Source organism: Manacus candei, unplaced genomic scaffold, assembly GCF_025592945.1.
Source record: "Manacus candei isolate 608988 ecotype Guabito, Panama unplaced genomic scaffold, ASM2559294v1 h1tg000114l, whole genome shotgun sequence".
NCBI lineage: Eukaryota > Metazoa > Chordata > Aves > Passeriformes > Pipridae > Manacus > Manacus candei.
This window is the reverse complement of record NW_026138162.1, coordinates 267,475-286,884: the sequence shown is the minus strand read 5'-3', so window position 1 is coordinate 286,884 and position 19,410 is coordinate 267,475. Positions and strand designations below refer to the sequence as shown.

At 37.7% G+C, this 19,410-nt stretch overlaps 1 long non-coding RNA gene across 1 annotated transcript; it reads right to left on the bottom strand.

The window, feature by feature from the left end:
* Positions 1–13,559: 13,559 nt before the first annotated feature.
* On the bottom strand, positions 13,560–18,979 carry LOC127461893 (uncharacterized). Its single transcript, XR_007900226.1, has 3 exons — positions 18,832–18,979; positions 15,994–16,031; positions 13,560–13,896 (listed from the first exon to the last, which is right to left on the bottom strand). It is a non-coding gene; the product is annotated as an uncharacterized LOC127461893 (long non-coding RNA).
* Positions 18,980–19,410: the final 431 nt, after the last annotated feature.

Genomic DNA, 19,410 nt, shown 5'->3' with positions numbered 1-19,410 from the left:
GAGAGTTACCTCCAGTGAGAAGCAGAAAAAAGAGATCTAGAGGATGATGAGATGACAATTTTTTGATAGGGTGTGTTTAAAGTGAATGATGGAAAGAGAGTTCAGCAGCTACAGATAAGTGCTCTCCCAGAAAGTGAGATGAGTTATTTAGCTTGGAAAAATGTAAATCACAGCTCCCAAATCCTGTATTAGCATCCTAATTACTTGCACACAATGTGTTAAGAAGGACTGGGTTATATAATTCATTACCTGTCCTGATGAAGACAGTTCAGAGGCTTGAAGGGCCATTGAGCAAGAAAGAGGAGCCACATCTCTGTAGCTTGGTGATTCAAGCATTTGTCTGGGAGAAGGGTAGCCAACTTTCAAGGATTTCAAATGCATTTCATACTAAGCTGTACTTAATGAAAATAATTATTGCCCTCAATGAGCTAAAAGGTGCTTAATCTGTGAAATTCAATATGACATATTCATCCTATGATGGTCTAAAGTTGAGTATTTAGGCATCCAGTAATGGCAGGATTTAAAACTCACCCTTATTTTCAGCATTTCCTCTTGGCCAAATTTGGTAACTCCCAAACTGACACACTGACTGTTGTGATCCTGTGAAAAAGTCCCATGTGTTTCCCCAGTCTAGAAGGAGAGTTGAGATTTACCACTAACTGCAGATTCCAGTCTCAAAGTCTATGCTTCTAAATTAGGCATTGTAATACTAAGTAACACAATGCATAAATCACCTCGTGAAAGTACTCCTAAATGCTCAGGGTGTTTTGTGGCTGTGAGATTGGATAATCAGATAACTCTTTAGTGCTTCTAATATGTTGTCCAAATTCTGACTTCAGATACAAGTAACTGATCCCGATAAAGTTAAAAAAAATCTTTATATATTCTTTTTAAGTGAAATGTCTAAAAGGCATCTTTTTCTGAAGTGGGCATAAATGTTTGACTTTCTGTGGCTGAAAAAGTCCGCTATGTCTGAGTCATGTTTCTGGTACAAGCTCACCACAGCCTGAGAAATTTGCAAAAGTGCAAACAGAGTGGAATTTTCCATAAACTGGTGCCACCATAATATGCACTGTGCAAAGTTCAGTTTATAAACATTTAGAAAAAAAAACATAAAAAACCAGAAGTCTGTAACTGGATGAGATATTTGAAATGTTTCTAAGAAGCTTTTGGCAAAGTGCAAAAGTAGATATTTGATCATGGATTATCTACTAAGTTTAGCTGACTCACATAGATTTCAGAGAAAGTAGAGCTTTATTATTATTAGTGACATAGAAAGAATATCAAACAAATAACAGAAACTTCATACCTACAGTGTGTGCGTCCCAGAATGTATAAATATTACAGTGATGACAAACAACTGGGTAGCAATTTTTTCCTTGATTAGTTAGGTCTCCGAAATTCAGGTATGTGTTTTCAGAATGGTGATAGACCTGAAAAGGGTCATTTATCCTAGGCACACTTGTACATAGGCAAGTTTTAGTCTCAAGGAAAAGGGCTGCAAAGAGCCTACTCCTTCCCCAACCTGCTTCTCCAAGGCAGGGAGACCTGTCCCACTATCAGCTAGTTGCCTGTGGGTGTCTGAGTTCTAGAAGGAAACAAAGCTGCATACCTCTGATGAACCATTTCTAGCAACCAAGTGTTCCTGCATTTTGAGAGTTGAACATGAGACTGGCATTTTGTGAGCAACAGTCAGCTCACAAAACACAACCAGAACATATACCAGAACAGTGGTATATGTCAACAAGGAGAGGCAGGAATTTAAACTCAAGATTGGTAGGCAAACACAGCCCACTGGTGACGTGAAGAGCACTATACACCTTTCAGTATACAGTCCTAAAAGTTTTGATTGCAAAACAAAACTGCATTTAATTTATAGTTGAGCAGGACATTGTACTAGTCTGATATCAGATAGAACTATAACTTAGTAGCAGTTTAAATCCAGATCCTGAATGAATCGTCCCAAACTTAGCAAGTGTTTGAGATACTGCCTTAATTACCGTTTTCCTTATTTTGACTTTCAAAGCAATTCATAAACAAAACAGATATACAAGTTCACTCTACTAAGATGAGAGCATCTGTTACTCTAGGACAAAACTCTTCTGCCTTTGAATTAGAATCAACATGAGCTTAAAGTCACGCATAAGTATGAGCAGTATGCTGATCTGAAGTAATAATGATAATTCTATCATTTAACAAGAAGCCCTGCATGTTTTTAAATATAACTTTAAATTTAACTTGAAGTAGCAAATTACTTCTCAATGTTCAGTGACACACAGAAGAGAGACCAAAAATAGAATAAATGTACTCTTGATTTGCATAAAAATCATACTAAGAAAGAATGTGCTATGGTTAGAAAGATAAAAACAACAATGCAATGAGAACAGCAGGAAATAATGTAATTCTTGCATGAATTGTTCCTGGGTTCAGACATTGGATATTTCAAAGAAAAGCTAAATGTGTTTCTGAACAATTTTACATCTGTAGAGTTCAAAAACTGGTGAAATATTGCTGTTTAAAATCTAAATGTAATAAGCACCAAGAAGGCTTTGCCAAAGTAGATATTGACAAAGAGCAGCCAAGGGATTACTCATAAAAAAGGGAACAGAAGCAAATCAGTCATCTGCATCTTAAGGGAAATGGAAAATAAACTCACAGAAATCTCTGGCAGTGGAGTTTGTAAAAATTATGGCTATCAAAGTGATATGGGAGAAAATGAGAATGTGATATTAACTCTGTCCTCAAGATTTTAGGCAAAAATTTCTGTTTATTGCTTTCCTAGTTTAATTCCTAGTTCTTCCACTAACAGCTACAACCTTCTCAGTTGCTCCCTTAACATATCACATTACAAAGTATCAGCTACCTACAACCAATTGGTCACTCCCAGTATGACATAAAAAGGATAAATGTGATGCTTCAGTCTCTGATTTTTCTCAGATCATTTTAATATTATTGATGTAAAAAAACCTCTTCACTGGGCAAAGAAAAAGATTTACTACTCTAATTGTAAGTGTTGTGTCTGAATGCTTTAGCAGATGAGAAACTGGAATGATGTAGGATGTACCTAAAAAAATCTCTTTAAACTGAAGATATTTAAAGAAAACAAACCCACACCCACCACTCTAATAGAATACTTTGACAACTTAACGGACTTCTCTTTGAAGAGAGTTTTTTATTAGGGACAAATGAAATGCAAAAATACATATTCCATGCAAACTGGACATATTTGTAGAACAACTCATGTTACAAAAGTATGTTACATTCACCTATTCTTAGGTAAATATAAGTAAACAAGAAAAATAAGTATAACTTCAATTAAGAAACATCACCTCCATTCTCTTCTCTTCTGATGCAGATTTACATCATCATGTCCCTAGCCTGTCCTGATCTAGGTATCAACAGAGGTTGTTAGATATCAAAAAAATTTTGATAAAAAGTGTTTACCTTCCTTTGCATTGCTTGGGATGTCTTCTTTTTATTGTCTTGGGAATAAAGAATATGTAGGGGATTAATAACTGTGAGGTGCAAGGGTGAGGAGTCAAAATGGCACTTATCAAACCATTTTTGCAGTCCATCTTGTTCCCTGCCAAAGAAAACCTCACTCAGCCCAGCAGCTTGTGAAGAGACTGCTCCAACTGGCCACAGACAAAGCCTTCTGAGAAGTGGCTTGTGCTTGTCATGCTGCTGTCAGGTATAAGCGGGCCATTGGGAAGGGCACTGAACAGGTGACCTACCTGGTGGATGAGGGGAAGATTGTGCATGTGGTCTATCTGGACTTCAGCAAAGTCTTTGACACCATCTCCCGTAGCATATTCCTGAAAAAGCTGGCAGCCCACGGCTTGGACAGGGGCACCCTGTGCTGGGTTAGGAACTGGCTGGAGGGCCGGGCCCAGAGAGTGGTGGTGAATGGTGCTGCATCCAGTTGGCAGCCGGTCACTGGTGGTGTCCCCCAGGGATCAGTGTTGGGCCCAGTTCTGTTTAATATCTTTACTGATGATCTGAACGAGGGGATTGAGTCCACCATCAGCAAATTTGCAGGTGAAACTAAGTTGGGGGGGAGTGTCAATCAGCCGGAAGGCAGGAGGGCTCTGAAGAGGGTCCTGGACAGACTGGAGAGATGGTCTGATTCCAATGGGATGAGGTTCAACAAGGCCAAGTGCTGAATCCTGCACTTTGGCCACAACAACCCCATGCAGAGCTACAGGCTGAGGACAGAGTGGCTGGAGAGTGGCCAGGCAGAAAATGATCTGGGAGTCTGGATTGACAGGAAGCTGAACAGGAGCCAGCAGTGTGCCCAGGTGGCCAAGAAGGCCAATGGCATCCTGGCCTGGATCAGGAACAGTGTGGCCAGCAGGACCAGGGAAGTGATTCTTCCTCTGTACTCAGCACTGATGAGGCCACACCTCGAGTACTGTGTGCAGCTCTGGGCCCCTCAGTTCAGGAAGGATATTGAGGTGCTGGAGCAGGTCCAGAGAAGAGCACCAAGGCTGGTGAAGGGACTTGAACACAAGTCCTATGAGGAGAGGCTGAGGAAGCTGGGGTTGTTTAACCTGGAGAAGAGGAGGCTCAGGGGAGACTTCATCACTCTTTACAACTGCCAGGTGGGCGTTGGTCTCTTCTCCCAGGCAATCAGCAGTAAGACAAAAGGGCATGGTCTTAAGCTGTGCCGTGGCAGGTTTAGGTTAGGTATTAGGAAGAAATTCTTTACAGAGAGGGTAATCAGGCATTGGAATGGGCTGCCCAGGGAAGTGATGGATTTTCCATCCATGGAGGTTTTTAGGATGAGAATGGATGTGGCACTTAGTGCCATGGTCTAGTAACCACAGTGGTGTTGGATCAAGGGTTGGACTTGATGATCTCAGAGGTCTTTTCCAACCTGGGTGATTCTATGATTCTATGACAACCACCATATTTCTGTGGGGGCTTCACAATATTAAAGAGCCTGGATGGCTCAGAGAAGCTATTTAATACAAGTAAATTTCTTTATGTGCAATTTGCCTATTTTCTTTATGTCTCACCCCAATATTTCCACCTCTGTGAAGGATAATGGGAAAGATTGTCACCAGGTAGAACGGGGAATAAGTGGGTAGGCTGCACTGGTAAGAACGGCAGAGAAAGGTTGTGTATAATTTTCTCTGGAGTTTGAAATAGCTGCCAGTCATCATGAAGTATGTGACAAAAGACCTTAGAGAGGATCCAAAATTTTTCCTCTGAGGTCCAAATGCAATCTGGAAGCATCTTGTCTAACTTTGCTGGTCCTCATTTACACAAAGAATTAACCTATCATGATGTCATGTGAGTGTTGCATATAAAGGGATTGACAAAATGGTTACTTCTGGGAGCTGGCCTTCTTTCCTTTTTAGAACTTATAATTATAGTGCCTGAAATAAGATATTGCCAAGTACCAGATGTACTTGGCAATAGAGTACCAAAACCCACATGCTCATTCTTTCTGTTTTGTTTTTGTTTGTTGGTTTTCTACTTTCTTTTTTTGTTTTCTTCTTACACTCTTACATCTTTCATGGAAGGACTACCACATTCGGGCACCAGCCAAAGGAGTAATTCAGTTTGTGTTTGAGTCTGCCTTCAGTGAGACTATACATTGCTGAGTCAAACATTGGAGCTGAAGTGTTGTCCCAGATTTGATCTAGAACACTCACCAATTTTGACTCTGACTTGGTAAAGCATTTAAACATATGCACGATGCTCAGTTTTTACTCCCCCTGATCCGAGCAAGACACTAAGGTACCAATGTGGTAAAAAGCATTAACAATTAAAAATGCACATCACTGTTCTGCTGGTATAAATATTTTCTCTTAAACAATTTATAATAGGGCCAATCCTGTAGTTATGCAGCCTGTGCTCTGGCTTTCAGTTGCATTTCTTTCCATATTCAAATGCCTTTTGAATTCAGTTCTACTCTCTGGGCTAAAATGAACACTTGTAAGAATACGGTAATTAAACAATTACAAAAATGTGAACATTCTATGCTGAACAACCACAGGCCCCTTTCGAACAACCTTTTTGTTCTTTCTTCATCATCTGTAATTTTCCTGGCTTTTTATTTATGTTCCCCAGCTTTCAAACTGGTTTTATGGGACCCTCGTAATTTCTTTGTAACTTGGTTGTTGTTGCAGACTCTCACTACACTTCTCTGATGTGTAAAAAAATACAAACCCAGCAAGGTGTGAAGATTCAGTAATCTGTGGAATCAGCTCTGAATCACAGCTTCTATTGGTTTTGCCAGCTTTTACTTGGGGCAGGGTTTATAAAATAGCCTAAGCAGCCGCAAAAAAAGAGATTTGGCTTAACTGCTCATGGTCCATAGTGATCAACTGCAGGAATAACCTCATGAAATAAAGGCCACATTTGGTCTGTCAGCATTGGGAAATGTCGGCTTCCAGATCACCTGTGCTTCAAATATGAAAGAACTTAACATTTTCTGAAAGATTTTGTGAAATATGGCTGTGTCATTTTTTAAAGAAATTAATTGTAAAACCTGCAAGTCAGCTGAATAGATATGAGGATTTTTTTTACATAAAATATGTTATTTTCATGTAAAATCTTTTAATGCCATCTAGCAGACTGGCTTTCAAAATGCAAATATTTTGTGGTCTTACATTATTTCCTACTGCATGTAGCTATTTTTACTTGTTGCCAAGCAGCATCAAGTGCTAGATCTCTTAGTAGTCACCCAAACAGAAGATAGATGCAACAAACACTAAATGACATGCAGTACCAAATGTAAGCATAGAATGGTCTAAACCTTGTGAATCACTTCAGAACCCTGAAATATTTATCGAAAACAAGAGTCGTGGTGAAAAACTTCCAATACTATTTGTTAAATTGATGCCTTAAGGCCCTTTCAGTTTTTTTGATTTTGCTAATTTTTATAAGCTTTATATATAACTATAGTAGAAGTAGATTTTAGAAGTAGCTATATTGTATTCCTCACATTTTAGCACCCTTTAGTTTACACATTCCTCAACCTTCTTACCCTATTCCATGCTCCCCATATCAATTCTACCCCTGAATTCCGTAGAAATGTTTAGTCTCTTGTCAAGGCAAGGCCTGTGCTGTTTAGAGAACTCTCATATCTTGGCCTGAACAACAGAACACAGTCAAGAACTGTGTGACTGTGTACCCTTTGTGCTCTGAAGATGGTGATGGTGATGAAGAGGTGGTCCCAAAAAGTCCCCAGACCCAATTCCCAGGAGGTGGGCCCGGGGTGGACCAGAGCAAAGGCTACGGGGTGGAAACACTTGGGATTGGACAGATATTATTATAAAATGTAACATCTCAGGCACAGCCGGCACGTGTGTCCTGTAACATCTATGCCTTGGCACAAATTAAACCCTTTCCTTATCTCACCCTCAGTTAACTGGTCCTGAGTTTTTTCTTTAGCATCAGCTGCTGGCATCAAAATTAACAGGTTATTTTATGGCTAGAAAGAAGTAGTCTTTATGACAGTACTGCACTGTAGTTCTTCAACAGCTGTGAAGTCTGGCATACTGATCCCAGGTAAGAATGAAGCTCTAATGTTTGTAAGTCTTCAAATGAGAGATCTCATGATCTGTGGAGCATTTTTATTATAAAATAATTGAAATATATAGAATAATATATATTGTAATATATACACTGTATATAGAACATATTATTCATATGATATATTCAAGATAACGCAGTATTATGTTGTATGAGAAGCAATCTAGTTTTCTCATGTTCCAAAAATAGTCAATGGATAGACAGACTTCTCCAAAGAGAAATTCAGGGCATTCTGCTGAGTTTCTGCACTGTAACATCTTCTCAAGGAGCTCTTTTCTCCTCATCAGTTATACAGGCAGCTCAGAGAGACAGAAGAAGCAGCAAAGTAAGATGTGTGAAGTTATGTGATGAAACCTTCTCCTGCCAGTTCTAATTCTAATGAACTGGAGGTCAGAATATTGCACATCACAAAGGCATAAGGCAGACAATACGAATGAATATGCTCACAGGTATATATGAACTGCTTCTAAAACAAAAAGGAGGGATAGAAAAGGGAAGAAGAGTACCAATTCTTTCTTTCTTCTGTCAATGGGAACTTTGTAAAATGTTTCGTTTGGTAGAGATTCAATAATATTATTTTTTAGGTTTGCTTCTCATGGGCCCATTGTCAACTGCAGTGGGATTTTGTGCTCTTTTTGGGGGTTGTTTTGGCTTTTTTTTTTTTTACAATGTAATCTTAATTCAATCCCATAAATCCCACAATTAACTACATCTCAGGACCTCACACTCAGATTTGCTCAAGAGAGGCCCAAAATGGGAAAAGTAAGTAATAACAGATCGTGTCTGTGGAGTATAGTACTGTTTGGGACAGGTTGTCACACACTGATTGCTGACTAGTGTCCAAGTCTAGAAGCACAGATGTGCATACCAAACATGGTGAGAGAAATCAGAACCAGAAAAGATAGGAAAAAGGAAAAAAAATAAAATATATCAACAATAAAAAGAAGGAAAACATACTACATATCCTCATGGGGAATCAGAAATTCCTATAATTTTAAGATTACATTAGCTTGTAATATATTACTACTTTTTCTGCTTTCTAGAAGTTTTAATACTCGCCTTTGTTATTTCATCCTGTATAGGAGAGTGCATGGCTGCATAGTTTGAATACTTGCATCTGGCTTTATACTGGAGTGTGCTGTAACTACTTTTCATAAGCCAAGCATCTTGTGAAAATGGCAACAGATTTCAAAAGCTAAATTTAAGATAATACCAATTGCCTCTTACCATCTATGAATTTGTTGAGAGGTATTGTATGCTAACAGGCAATGCAAAGATTGCCAAAGAATTTTGGAAAATGAAAATTGATCTGGAACTACAGGAAGAGGAATTAAATCTATTTACTTATAGGTCTCACTTGGTTACAACAAAATATTTAAATCCAAATGCTGAAGGGAAATTTCCAGGGAAGCTTTTCAGCAAAAGCAAGCATTCAGGTGTTGTCTCTGGCTTTGAATCACTTACTAAGAACTTTGCCTCCTCTGCTTATGTCACATGCTGCCAGCAAAAGTTTTACTGAAACCATCAAGGTAACTCATGAATTAAAGATTTTCTCAGTATGAGCAAAAGAAACTCTTTGCTTCAGCTGCTTTTGTAGATACCCAGGTACCCATTAATACACATTATTTCCTTAGTCTTTGGTTATTATTGATTAGTCTATTAAAACTTCTGTCTATGAATCACATCAGTGAAAATCATTTCTACTACATACTTCCATTTAATCTAAATGTATAAGTAGTCCTACTGACTTCAGTAAAATTACCTACACAAAGTCATGAGCATATATATGTCCCTAGAATGAAGGTTTATTTGGAGGATATTTAAAATAGATTAAAAAATTCATATCTGAACTTTTATTTCTATCAGGTCAAAATCACTGGAACAAAAAGAAAGACAGAGAAAAGTGTTTTCTGTAGAGATTCTTAGCATAAACATAGTGACTCTCCAGAAATGCAGTAACAGGTAATTTTAGACTTCCAAAAATCAAAATGTCAAAAATAATTTACTTGTTGAATTCTTAAGGTTTAAGTTTCTGCTCTTTTTTTCCTTCCCTTCCTGCCATCCTTGTTTCATGTTTTCTGCTCCACTCAGACAAGGTAAATGGGCTGCCTCCTGTTCTACTGACAGTCACTGTGCTTTAAATACTTGTACACTGTATTCAACATATAGGCTTTTAGCTAACAAATAAAAACAGTTATACCATCCATCACAGTCTAGGCTGAAGCAAATGTTACTTTTTTTCTAGGAAAATCTGATACAGACCAATTTTCAGACAGAAAAGTCAGCCTTCTGCTCCAAGTCCAATCTCATAAATCTGGTCTGCTGTTTTATAGTCCTTGGCCAAGTTTTCAGTCACATACAGTCCAGCCTCTTGGGAAGAGGGCTAACTAGTCTGAGGAAACAAAAAGAGAGGAACAAAATAGAATATTTGAAGTCACCAGTTTATGCAATAAGTCGTCTTCCAATGCCAAGTGAAATTATTTGCAAAATATGATTCTAGTGACAAAAACATTACTAATGTTAGCTTGTCTCTTGAAAAGACAACTCTACCTCCTTACCCACCTTATAATACTTTTCAGATCACTATGAGCTTGTCTTATTGCAATTTAGTAATTACATTGTTGCCTAAAGAAAACTCAGGGAGAAAAACTCCAGGGCAACTTAACTTGGAGGTAAGGGAAGGGAAGGTTTTAATGAAGCCTCTCAGGCATCGGGGTTACAAGTCATGCGCGTGCTCCCCCCCGAACCAGTGCTACAATTTTATAATAATGTCCATCCAATGCCTGATTTATCGACCCCCCCAACTTTGCCCCGTTCCACCCTCTGACCCACCCCTCAGGAATTGAGTCTGGAGGCATTTGGGGACCCTTCCTTCCTCATCTTCCTGTTCTTCAGGGTACACTGTCCTTGGAGCTTGTCCAAAGTTCTGGGTGATATCTGGTGGTCCAGGCCAGGGAGCAGATATTCTTAAACAAAATGAAGGCCTACCCTGGAAAGAAGACTAAATATGTTACTGGAATTTAGGGGGACTTGATATGGGGAATATGGAATGGGGTAAGAGGGTTGGATGTATGTGTAACTACTGTGCTAAAGGGTGAGGGAATAAATGCAGCTGCTTCTAAAATCTACTTTCACTACATAACTAATTCTAAAACCTATAAAAATTAAAAAAATCAAAAACTCCAAGGCAACACGTTGCTTGGGTATGATTGTTTTCACAGTTTTTTTAGTATAAACTAAAATACAGAAGGAACTTTTAACTAGTTGTATTTGAGAAAAAAAGTTGTTGGCCACACCAGCAGTAGAAGCAAAGGTGGCAGGAATACAGCTTATTGTTAACCAACCTACTTAAGTTAGTGAGTTACAGGATGTCCTGGAGAAAATTCCTCTTAATATGCCAGTTAGCTGGGGTTCCACTGTACTTGCAAAATTGATGTTAAGGACTTGAATCGGTATTTATGTTTTTAATCAACGTTTGCATGAAAATATACATGAGCAATATTTTAAATTTCTATCAACTATGTGTCTACAACTATGTAGACATACTTTCTTCTCCTCTGTGTTTATGAGAAACCAGAGGTGCGTTCTGTGTAAGGTAGAAAGAATGAAAACTCTCAATGATTTAAAATGGCATCAAGATACTCTTGGTAGAGGTGATGATTCTGAGAATAAAAACCCAATAGCTACTATTCTATTAAATGCAAACTCTTCTCTGCTAGTAAATAAGGAAAGATAAAGCAACATGTTCCAGCATTAAAGGTTTACTGCCATGAAAAGCTATATAGTGTACTATTCTCTCTGTGAGACCATGAAACACCACGAAAACAAACCATAATGCATCAGTGGGTTGAGACATTGGTGAGTCACAGCATAAGTATTTTTTCAGAACAGAAACTGCATAACAAAATTGTTCAAGTAGCCAAGAAGTATGTAGAAACCTGCATATTTTTCATAAGAATAAACATTACTGAATCCTCAATCAAGACAGGCAAACAGTGAAAATGTTTCTGGATGTATTCAAATGACATTTTAAATGAATACTCTGGTTATATTACACTGGGGTGTTTTTTTCTGTCAGCGAACTTTCTGTCACAAGTAGACAATGAAAGTGAAGTTCAAATCACAACAATTATTCCTATGTGAAGAAAAGTGTTTAGTACATATGAATACTGAGCTAAGACATTGCACTGTTTTTCAAGTATTGGAGGAAAACTATGCCATAAACATTCTCTAAGCAACCAGCAGACTCTCAATTGTAAATAAGCACAATAAATGAGCAGCGTAAGAGATGTACAAGTTTCTTTATAAATAATTTTAAATACTAATAAAGTGAAGGCATTATCTATAACATATCAAGGGGCTAAACTCATCAAACCACACATTTGGTATGTACCACTAGTTTATTGGTATTCCAAAGCTAAAATTTTGGCTGAGTTCTCAAGTAGTCATGAAGTATATGTAGCATGTGGGTGATCAAATTGGCAGCTTCAGTAACTGCCTTCCATCCCCCTGCTGGTTTAAGTCTCTTCCTCTCTCTCTGGCTGTTAAAGGAGGATCTTCTGAGAGGGCAATGCCCAGTGTTGACGTGTCTGTCTCCACTGATTGTAGAGGAACACAAAGGATAGCCGCCTCCTATCCCAAATACCTATAGCTATTTAATAGGAGATGATGCACTGATGCTACCCTACTGCAGCAAGAAGGACTTGGTTTACTTGGGTGTCTCATTGCACTGAGAATACCAGAGTTCCCAGGATATATTTAAACAAGAAAACTTTAAGTCTTAAACCAATATTACTGGGAGGGTATTATCAGCCAAAAATAACAAAATCTGAGTAATTCAAATTCCTACCAAACATGGAATGTAATATCACTGATTAGATTTTGATTAATTTCTCCATGTTTTTCTCATGCTCAAATGATATAAACATCATAGTTGCTATCAGTGAAGAAATACAGCAGAATTTGCTATAAGCCTTTGTTTTTAGCTTCCTAAAAGATCTGTATTCTGATTTCCTATTTGTATTATCTATGTTCATAGCATTATATTTTTCTAATTTTCTATCAGGACATATGGCATGGATTCATGGTAAATTCTTTACTGTGAGGGTGGTGAGGCACTGGAACAGGTTGTCCAGAGAAGTTGTGGCTGCCCCATCCCTGGAAGCGTTTAAGGTCAGGTGAGATGGGGTTCTGAGCAATCTGGCCTAGTGGAAGATGTCACTGTCCATGGCAGTGGGTTGGAACTAGATGATCTTTAAGGTCCCTTCCAACTCAAACCATTCTATGATTCTATGATTTAGGAAATTTTAGTAAGTTGCATAGTAAAATGAATACATCGGTTCTGTAAGTGAGTGTCTTGGCATCAAGTCATGGCTACTCAGTGGTTTTACTATAAGCAGACACTGAACTAGATGTCTGCACAGATTTCTAAATTTTGTTCTTCATAAAAGTAAACAAAAATCTAAATAGCATGTTAAAATAGAAATGTTTTGCTAGAGAAAGCAAAATGTGTGTACTGTGTTTATTTCAAAGTTATTTATTAATACTTAATTTAAAAAAGAATATATACAGAAATGTTGATCAGAGGACAAAGTTCTCTCAATAAAAGGTTCTGGGCAAGATTTCAAAGTTACTGACTACAGATCACTCAAAAAAAGGGCCTACATTTACAAATTTAAGTGTTCAGCGTTATCTGATGATTATTTTGAGGTGTTTCAAATTAACTCCTCAATCATTTTTGAAACTATTTCTTCTAAATATGCCCTGAAATTAAATTATATGTTGCAACTGATTAATACAGATTATAATTTTTAAAATATTTGTTGCAAAAGACAACTTTGAATGATGGATGATATTAGTACATAATTTTCTTACCAGAAGTAAAATAATAACTGAAGTAGTGTGGTGGTTTTGGACAAGCACTGGAGAATTGGAACTCTGAATAAGTCACTCCCCTTTTGGTCTTTTTCCTCCCCCCTGCCCTCTCCTGTAATGAAGGGGCAATACGGGGAAATATAAGTAAGAATAACAATTTACTAAAGGAAACAGCCATAACTACAAAGATACAGACGAAAACGGTTTAAACCATTGGAGCAGCTCTAACCTGTAGCAGGGGTGGCTGCAACATGGGGCCTGATTTGCAAAGCAGTAGAGTGGTTTTTCGAGGTTTGGGGTGGCTCTCCTTTCAGCTGGGACTCACAGAGTGACCCCAACTTGCAGTGAAGAGGTTGTCTCTCTCTCACTGGGAAAATGACGATGATGGTGCTTCTGTTTCTACCCTCTGGCTTTAAAAGGGGCCTGTCCATTCCCTTCTGCAACTCAGACCAGGAAAAAACGGTTCTGCTTCCCATGCTGAAAGAGACAGTCCATCAAAAATGATGAAATAGGATAGAATACATGATTAGTCATACCCACCCAATGCTAAACCCCTCCTTCTTTGCCTATAACTAGGGCAAGTAATTATGCAGAATCCCCTTTTAAAGTTGTAAATGTTCAGTATGATGAAGGAAGCAACTGTGTACATCACTGTTGCCATTTTCCCTGATTCCAGGATCTTACAGAAAAATATCACACTAACTGAGCTGTTTCAAAAGCTCTTTTACACTAGCTTTGCATTAGAATTTCAAAAACTCAAACTTGTTTAAAAAAATTTGAATTTCTTCACATTTCATGTTTCAGAAAAGAGTACCTAGCTGATCTGCAATGAAGACTTTACAGACATATTTAGCTTAGAACTTACTGGTGACCTCTTCAAATGAACAGCTATATTAATTCTTGTAGCTGAGTAAAACTTTCACAATGACATTCTCAACTATTTTATGGATCTCTAGAGGGGATCAAACTGATGTGATTCACCTCAGGTTGGGCTAGGCTCATCAGCTCCTCTCTATCACCCCATTTTTAAATGAAGATCCTCAAGCAAGGCCTCTTTCCTTAGCATATACATCATTGACTTCTTTGTGTATTCCCAAATCCAAAGTTTTGAGTTTTCAGAGTAGCATAGCATGAGACATTGGATCATTTAAATGTATTCTTTTATTATTGGGTCCAAACTAACTCATGTGTTCGAGGTGAAGGGTAGCCTCGGAACTCATATGGCAGGGCTCATGGAGCCCACCTGGAGTAGCTGTCGGTCAAAAGCGCAGCCTGGGAGTTGCCCACACCACATCCCCTGCAACTCCTAACCCAGGTCTGATTGCCTACATCACCCCTCACTCCGGCCTGGAGGGCACTGAGTGCTCATTGCCGGATGTCCTGCCTGGGAGGAGTGGCCACGGTCGCCAAAACACATAAATACAGGAGCACATGGGCTCCATCTCATCTTTTCCTCTCTGGAGTCTGCCATTGCTATGTGGAACTGGACTTCCATAGGACTCTTTGGTGGTAAGTATTTAATAATCTGTTTCTTCACTTAATCTCTTCCTTCTTATTTTCTTCTTAATGTCTTCTCTCTGTATATCTTTAATCCTTTTCCTTCTCTTAGTCTCTTTCTTTCTTTACTTACTTAATATTTTGGGCAACTTAAAACCAGTGGGTTGGATTCTGCGTGGGTTGGTCAGTGCTGGGTCAGTGCTTTGTGGAATGCTCTACTTGATTGTATGTTAGCCCTTTAAACTTTTGCCAAGATCCTTATTTCCTCCTAAAATTAAAAGTGTCTCATGAGAAAAGCCAGTAGATTCTCTTTAGGCTATCTCAAGGTGTTAAGTACCAAAGGCTCTGCAAAAGTTCTTTGGACAGAACTTCTGGAGTCTTGTATATTTTTAAAAATTAATAATATTCCCAGTTAAGGTTATGGCTCTGGGACTGCAGTCTTATACATAGGGACAAAGCTCCCCTACCTCCTCCTTCTTGCGCACCTACTGGGATGTAGCTTCTCTTCCTATGGAAATCTCTTTAACCAGTTATTACAGAACAAAAATATGAAAGCTTTTTCCTACATCCATTCTAACAAGTGAATACATAAAATGGCTGCAACTTTTCCTGGCTTATTGCTGAAATACTCATTTCTAGAGAATATTTTGGACACCAGGAAGAATTTTTGGTGATAAGACAACAGTGGAGTGGCATTAAACAATATGAAAGAAAAAGGATGAGCAGAATAGCCCCATGATAATATTCATATTTATTCAGGAAGCAGAATAACTCTAGGTCTTTGTATTTTTATTTGTTGACATGTAGACCTGTACTAAAAGAGAAGCCAGAATTAAATTGACATGTAGCCTTCATCATTCTGAACTTTTACCTGTCTGTCCCTTTCTTTACTTAAGCTGCTTATAGGTTTTAAGCATTTGAGGAGATCTATGTCTTACTAAGAATTTACAACAAACAGGAAACAGAAACATAAATCTTTGTATGGTTCTGTGGATACTATCTCAAAAGAATCAATAATGCAGACATGTTATTTGAAGACTTCTACAAATAAAATGTTTTCCTGTAATACTGTCTTACCTTGATTATTGTGTAGACTGCTTCCACAAATGTGTTTCCTGTCACATGAATGGAACATGACCTCTGATTAGAAAAAGTAATAAGTTAAACTCTAAAAATCTAATAGAAATCTCTTTTTTTTTCAGTCCAAAAATCATCCAGTGCATGCCACAATTTAAAAATGGACAAATATAAAGCTGGATATTCTGTCTGAAGCCTCGTGAACAATAGACTAAACAACCTCAATGTCAAGCCTAACCTGCCTTTATCTTGCTTTAAAAAATATACACAGTGAGAGAAATGGACCAGAAACAATGTTTTCTTTGGAGCTTTATTGTCCTTCTAATATTGGCCAAATAAACAAGAGTCTAAATTCACAGAATAGGAGCAGAGTTGATCAGTCCTTAATGACATTCACAACCATGAAATCTTAACTTTAAATGTGGATACTGGAGCCCAAACCCTCTATTTCTTAATCAATGGATGCATTTCTGGATGGGTCTTTCTCAGTCTTGTTTAGCATTCAGAAGTATAATAGAGAACAGACTGGAGCACACATTTCTTTACCTGCCTTTAAATGGTTCTGAAAACTAAGGGGGTAGGGAAATATTCTCTGTAGATCCATGCAAAGTAGAAAAGCTCTGGCCGAACACAGTGAGACCAAATAAATTTTTGTTTTTAATGGTGAGAGGCTGAGCCATCACTCCTAGATGGTGAACGAGGTCCCTTGGAATAGACCTACTAGTTAAAGACCACCTCCTCCTGTGGGTATTTCAAGAGGAAAAAAGTATCACACCATAATTTCACAATTCCAGCCATAACCAGATTCCGGGGCATATATCTTGTGCTTGCATTCTCCTATATAATGTTTATTACATATCATCTCTTATTTTCAAAGGGTAATGCTTTTTTTTTTTAATGCTTTGCAGTCTACTAATATGATTTTAACCACTGAAAATGGGTGTGCATAGGTAGAGAATAATGCAGCTGACTCTGTATGTCAATACTGATTTTAGAAAGAAATGTGAATCATATTTGATTGTAAATTCAAAGCAATATTTGAACAAGCAAGAATACAATTATGACAACTTGCAATTTGCTATGATTAACAATAGTCCTGCTCATTTGAAAAACGGTGTGGACTTCTTAGTGACTACAGGTTACCAGGTCTATTGCTTTGTATTCCAGCTGAGAGGTATCATTTCCAGCAGCTAATGTTGTCTCCTGCCATGCTGAAATTGTCTTCTATCAGCAGTTTCATAGAAATAAGAGTAACACCTAGTGAATCATTAACACTTTCAACATTTTTTCTGGGGATGAAAATGGTGGATAAAGACCCCTTATTAATCTCTCAACCAAGACCAATCCTGCTAAAGATCTGATGAAATTTCAGCCTTAAATAGTTTAACAGTATTACATGACAAGATTAAATATTAAATAATTATATTAAGTCTGCCTGGTGTGTCTAAGTTTTTATTTTGATAATGCATCTGGTATAAGGGTCCAATGAAATACAAGACTTCTCCAAAAAAAAATACAAGCTCTTCATTCCTTTTCAATAACATGATATAAAGAAAATGCAAGACCAGGATTATTTTTCACATTATTTTCACCTTATACAACAATTAAAAACCAAATCCCTTGGGCCTTACTAAACATTTAGGTTATCTTTATTTTCATGAAAATGTAATCAACACATTCTAACCATGAAAGAAAATGAAAGAGATATTTCTGATAATCATACTTAGGGCAATTTAGAAATTATTCTTTGGTAAGACTGGCTGAAAAGTGACTGCAGAGCTTCCATTTTAACAGGATTTGCACACTGTTTCATGAGTCTGGTAGTGCTTTAAGGTTTAAATGAACATAATGTTCCTTTGCTATCTATTACCGTAGCGTCATCAAAAAGTACTGGTACTGAAATACCTTTTGCTGTAATATAGTTTCTTTTACCTATTTGCTGTTCAAAGAAAACAAGGCAGCCAAAATCTATCAGGAGGCCGGAAGGGTGAGCTGTAGTTTTCATATCTACTGATTTACAGCGCTGAAAGGTAGATGGATTTTATTGCAAAAATATATATCTCTTTTTTCCAAGGCAATAAAGGTGTCTAACAAGTCATAATGGAGCACAGCATAACTTTATTAATTCATGCCATAAGGAAAGTAAATTTTCCAAGTTTTTAAATCAAAGGCATGTTTCGGTTGCGGTTCTGTGAAGCCTACCACTTAAAAATATTACAGTTATCAGAATAAAATACTACAGTCTTCTGAGAGATCTGTATTCAGCTTGTGATGATGTAATTGCATGTCAAAATTCAGCAAAATCATTAGATTTCCACAGTGTACCAGATACCAGCAGGTCAGGACCTATCGTAAGCAGAACTTGCAATCAGGAGATAGCTTCATGACACAAATTAAAAATTAGCTATCAGTTAAGATCTGTGATTCAGTTTCATTAAAATTCATTATATGCTGATTGAGATAATTTCTGGGTGGAATTTTGAATATCCATAGAGATAAAAATGATGGGTACATTTGTATGAACTTTACTAAAATCAAAGCAGGAAAGTTTCTCAGGAAGCGATTTTTAGGATACTGCATTCTACCTAATTGCATGCCCAGATAATCTTAGGTATCAGTGATAGCTCTCCTTTTGACACTGTTGGAAAACTGTGTGTGTGTGAGGGGGAGAGGGAGATAGCAGTGCCTCGCTGCCTTTATTCCACCTCATATACCGGTGATACTCAATCTTCAGAGTTACAAAGTGGAAGTAACAGAGTTAAAAAGCCTCTTGCCCCAAAAGTAGTGAAGGGCTTAATACCTTTCAGAGGGCAAAAAAGAAATTCTTACTGTGCTTACCTTCCTGTTCCAGGGCTAGATGTGCTCAGCTGTAGAGTGACAGATAGTTGAAATCATTCTGTCCAGCATCAGTAAGGACTTCTTAATGACAGGACTTTAAAACTGTAATTAAATTTCCCAAAAGATCCTATCCTGTATATCCAGGTTTCCCGAGATCTGGAGCTGGTCTTGAATGTTTCTATATGTGTGCTGATTTACATAAATGCTATAGCGTAATATAGCCTCCAGCATGTTACAACACTCACTGCTTACAAAAAAACCTGGAGTCACCAAAGGAGAGAAAAGAGCTTAAGAGTAAACTTACTTAAATGTGTGTTGCTCAAAGGTACCACAGTAAAATTATCAGTTCAACTCCTTCAGAAACAGAAAAAAAAACACCTAGAAGGAATTTTCTACGAAGGTCTTAATGTTGAAACCTTCAGAAATTTGATATATCTGAAATATTACCCTGCAACTGATACATATTCTTTTCAAAAGAGCAGATACTTGACACCCCAAACAGTCCTAAATACAATTGTGTTTCAACAGGTAATTGCTGACTTTTTAACATTGGTCAGGAATTCTTCAGTTTTTGTTTTC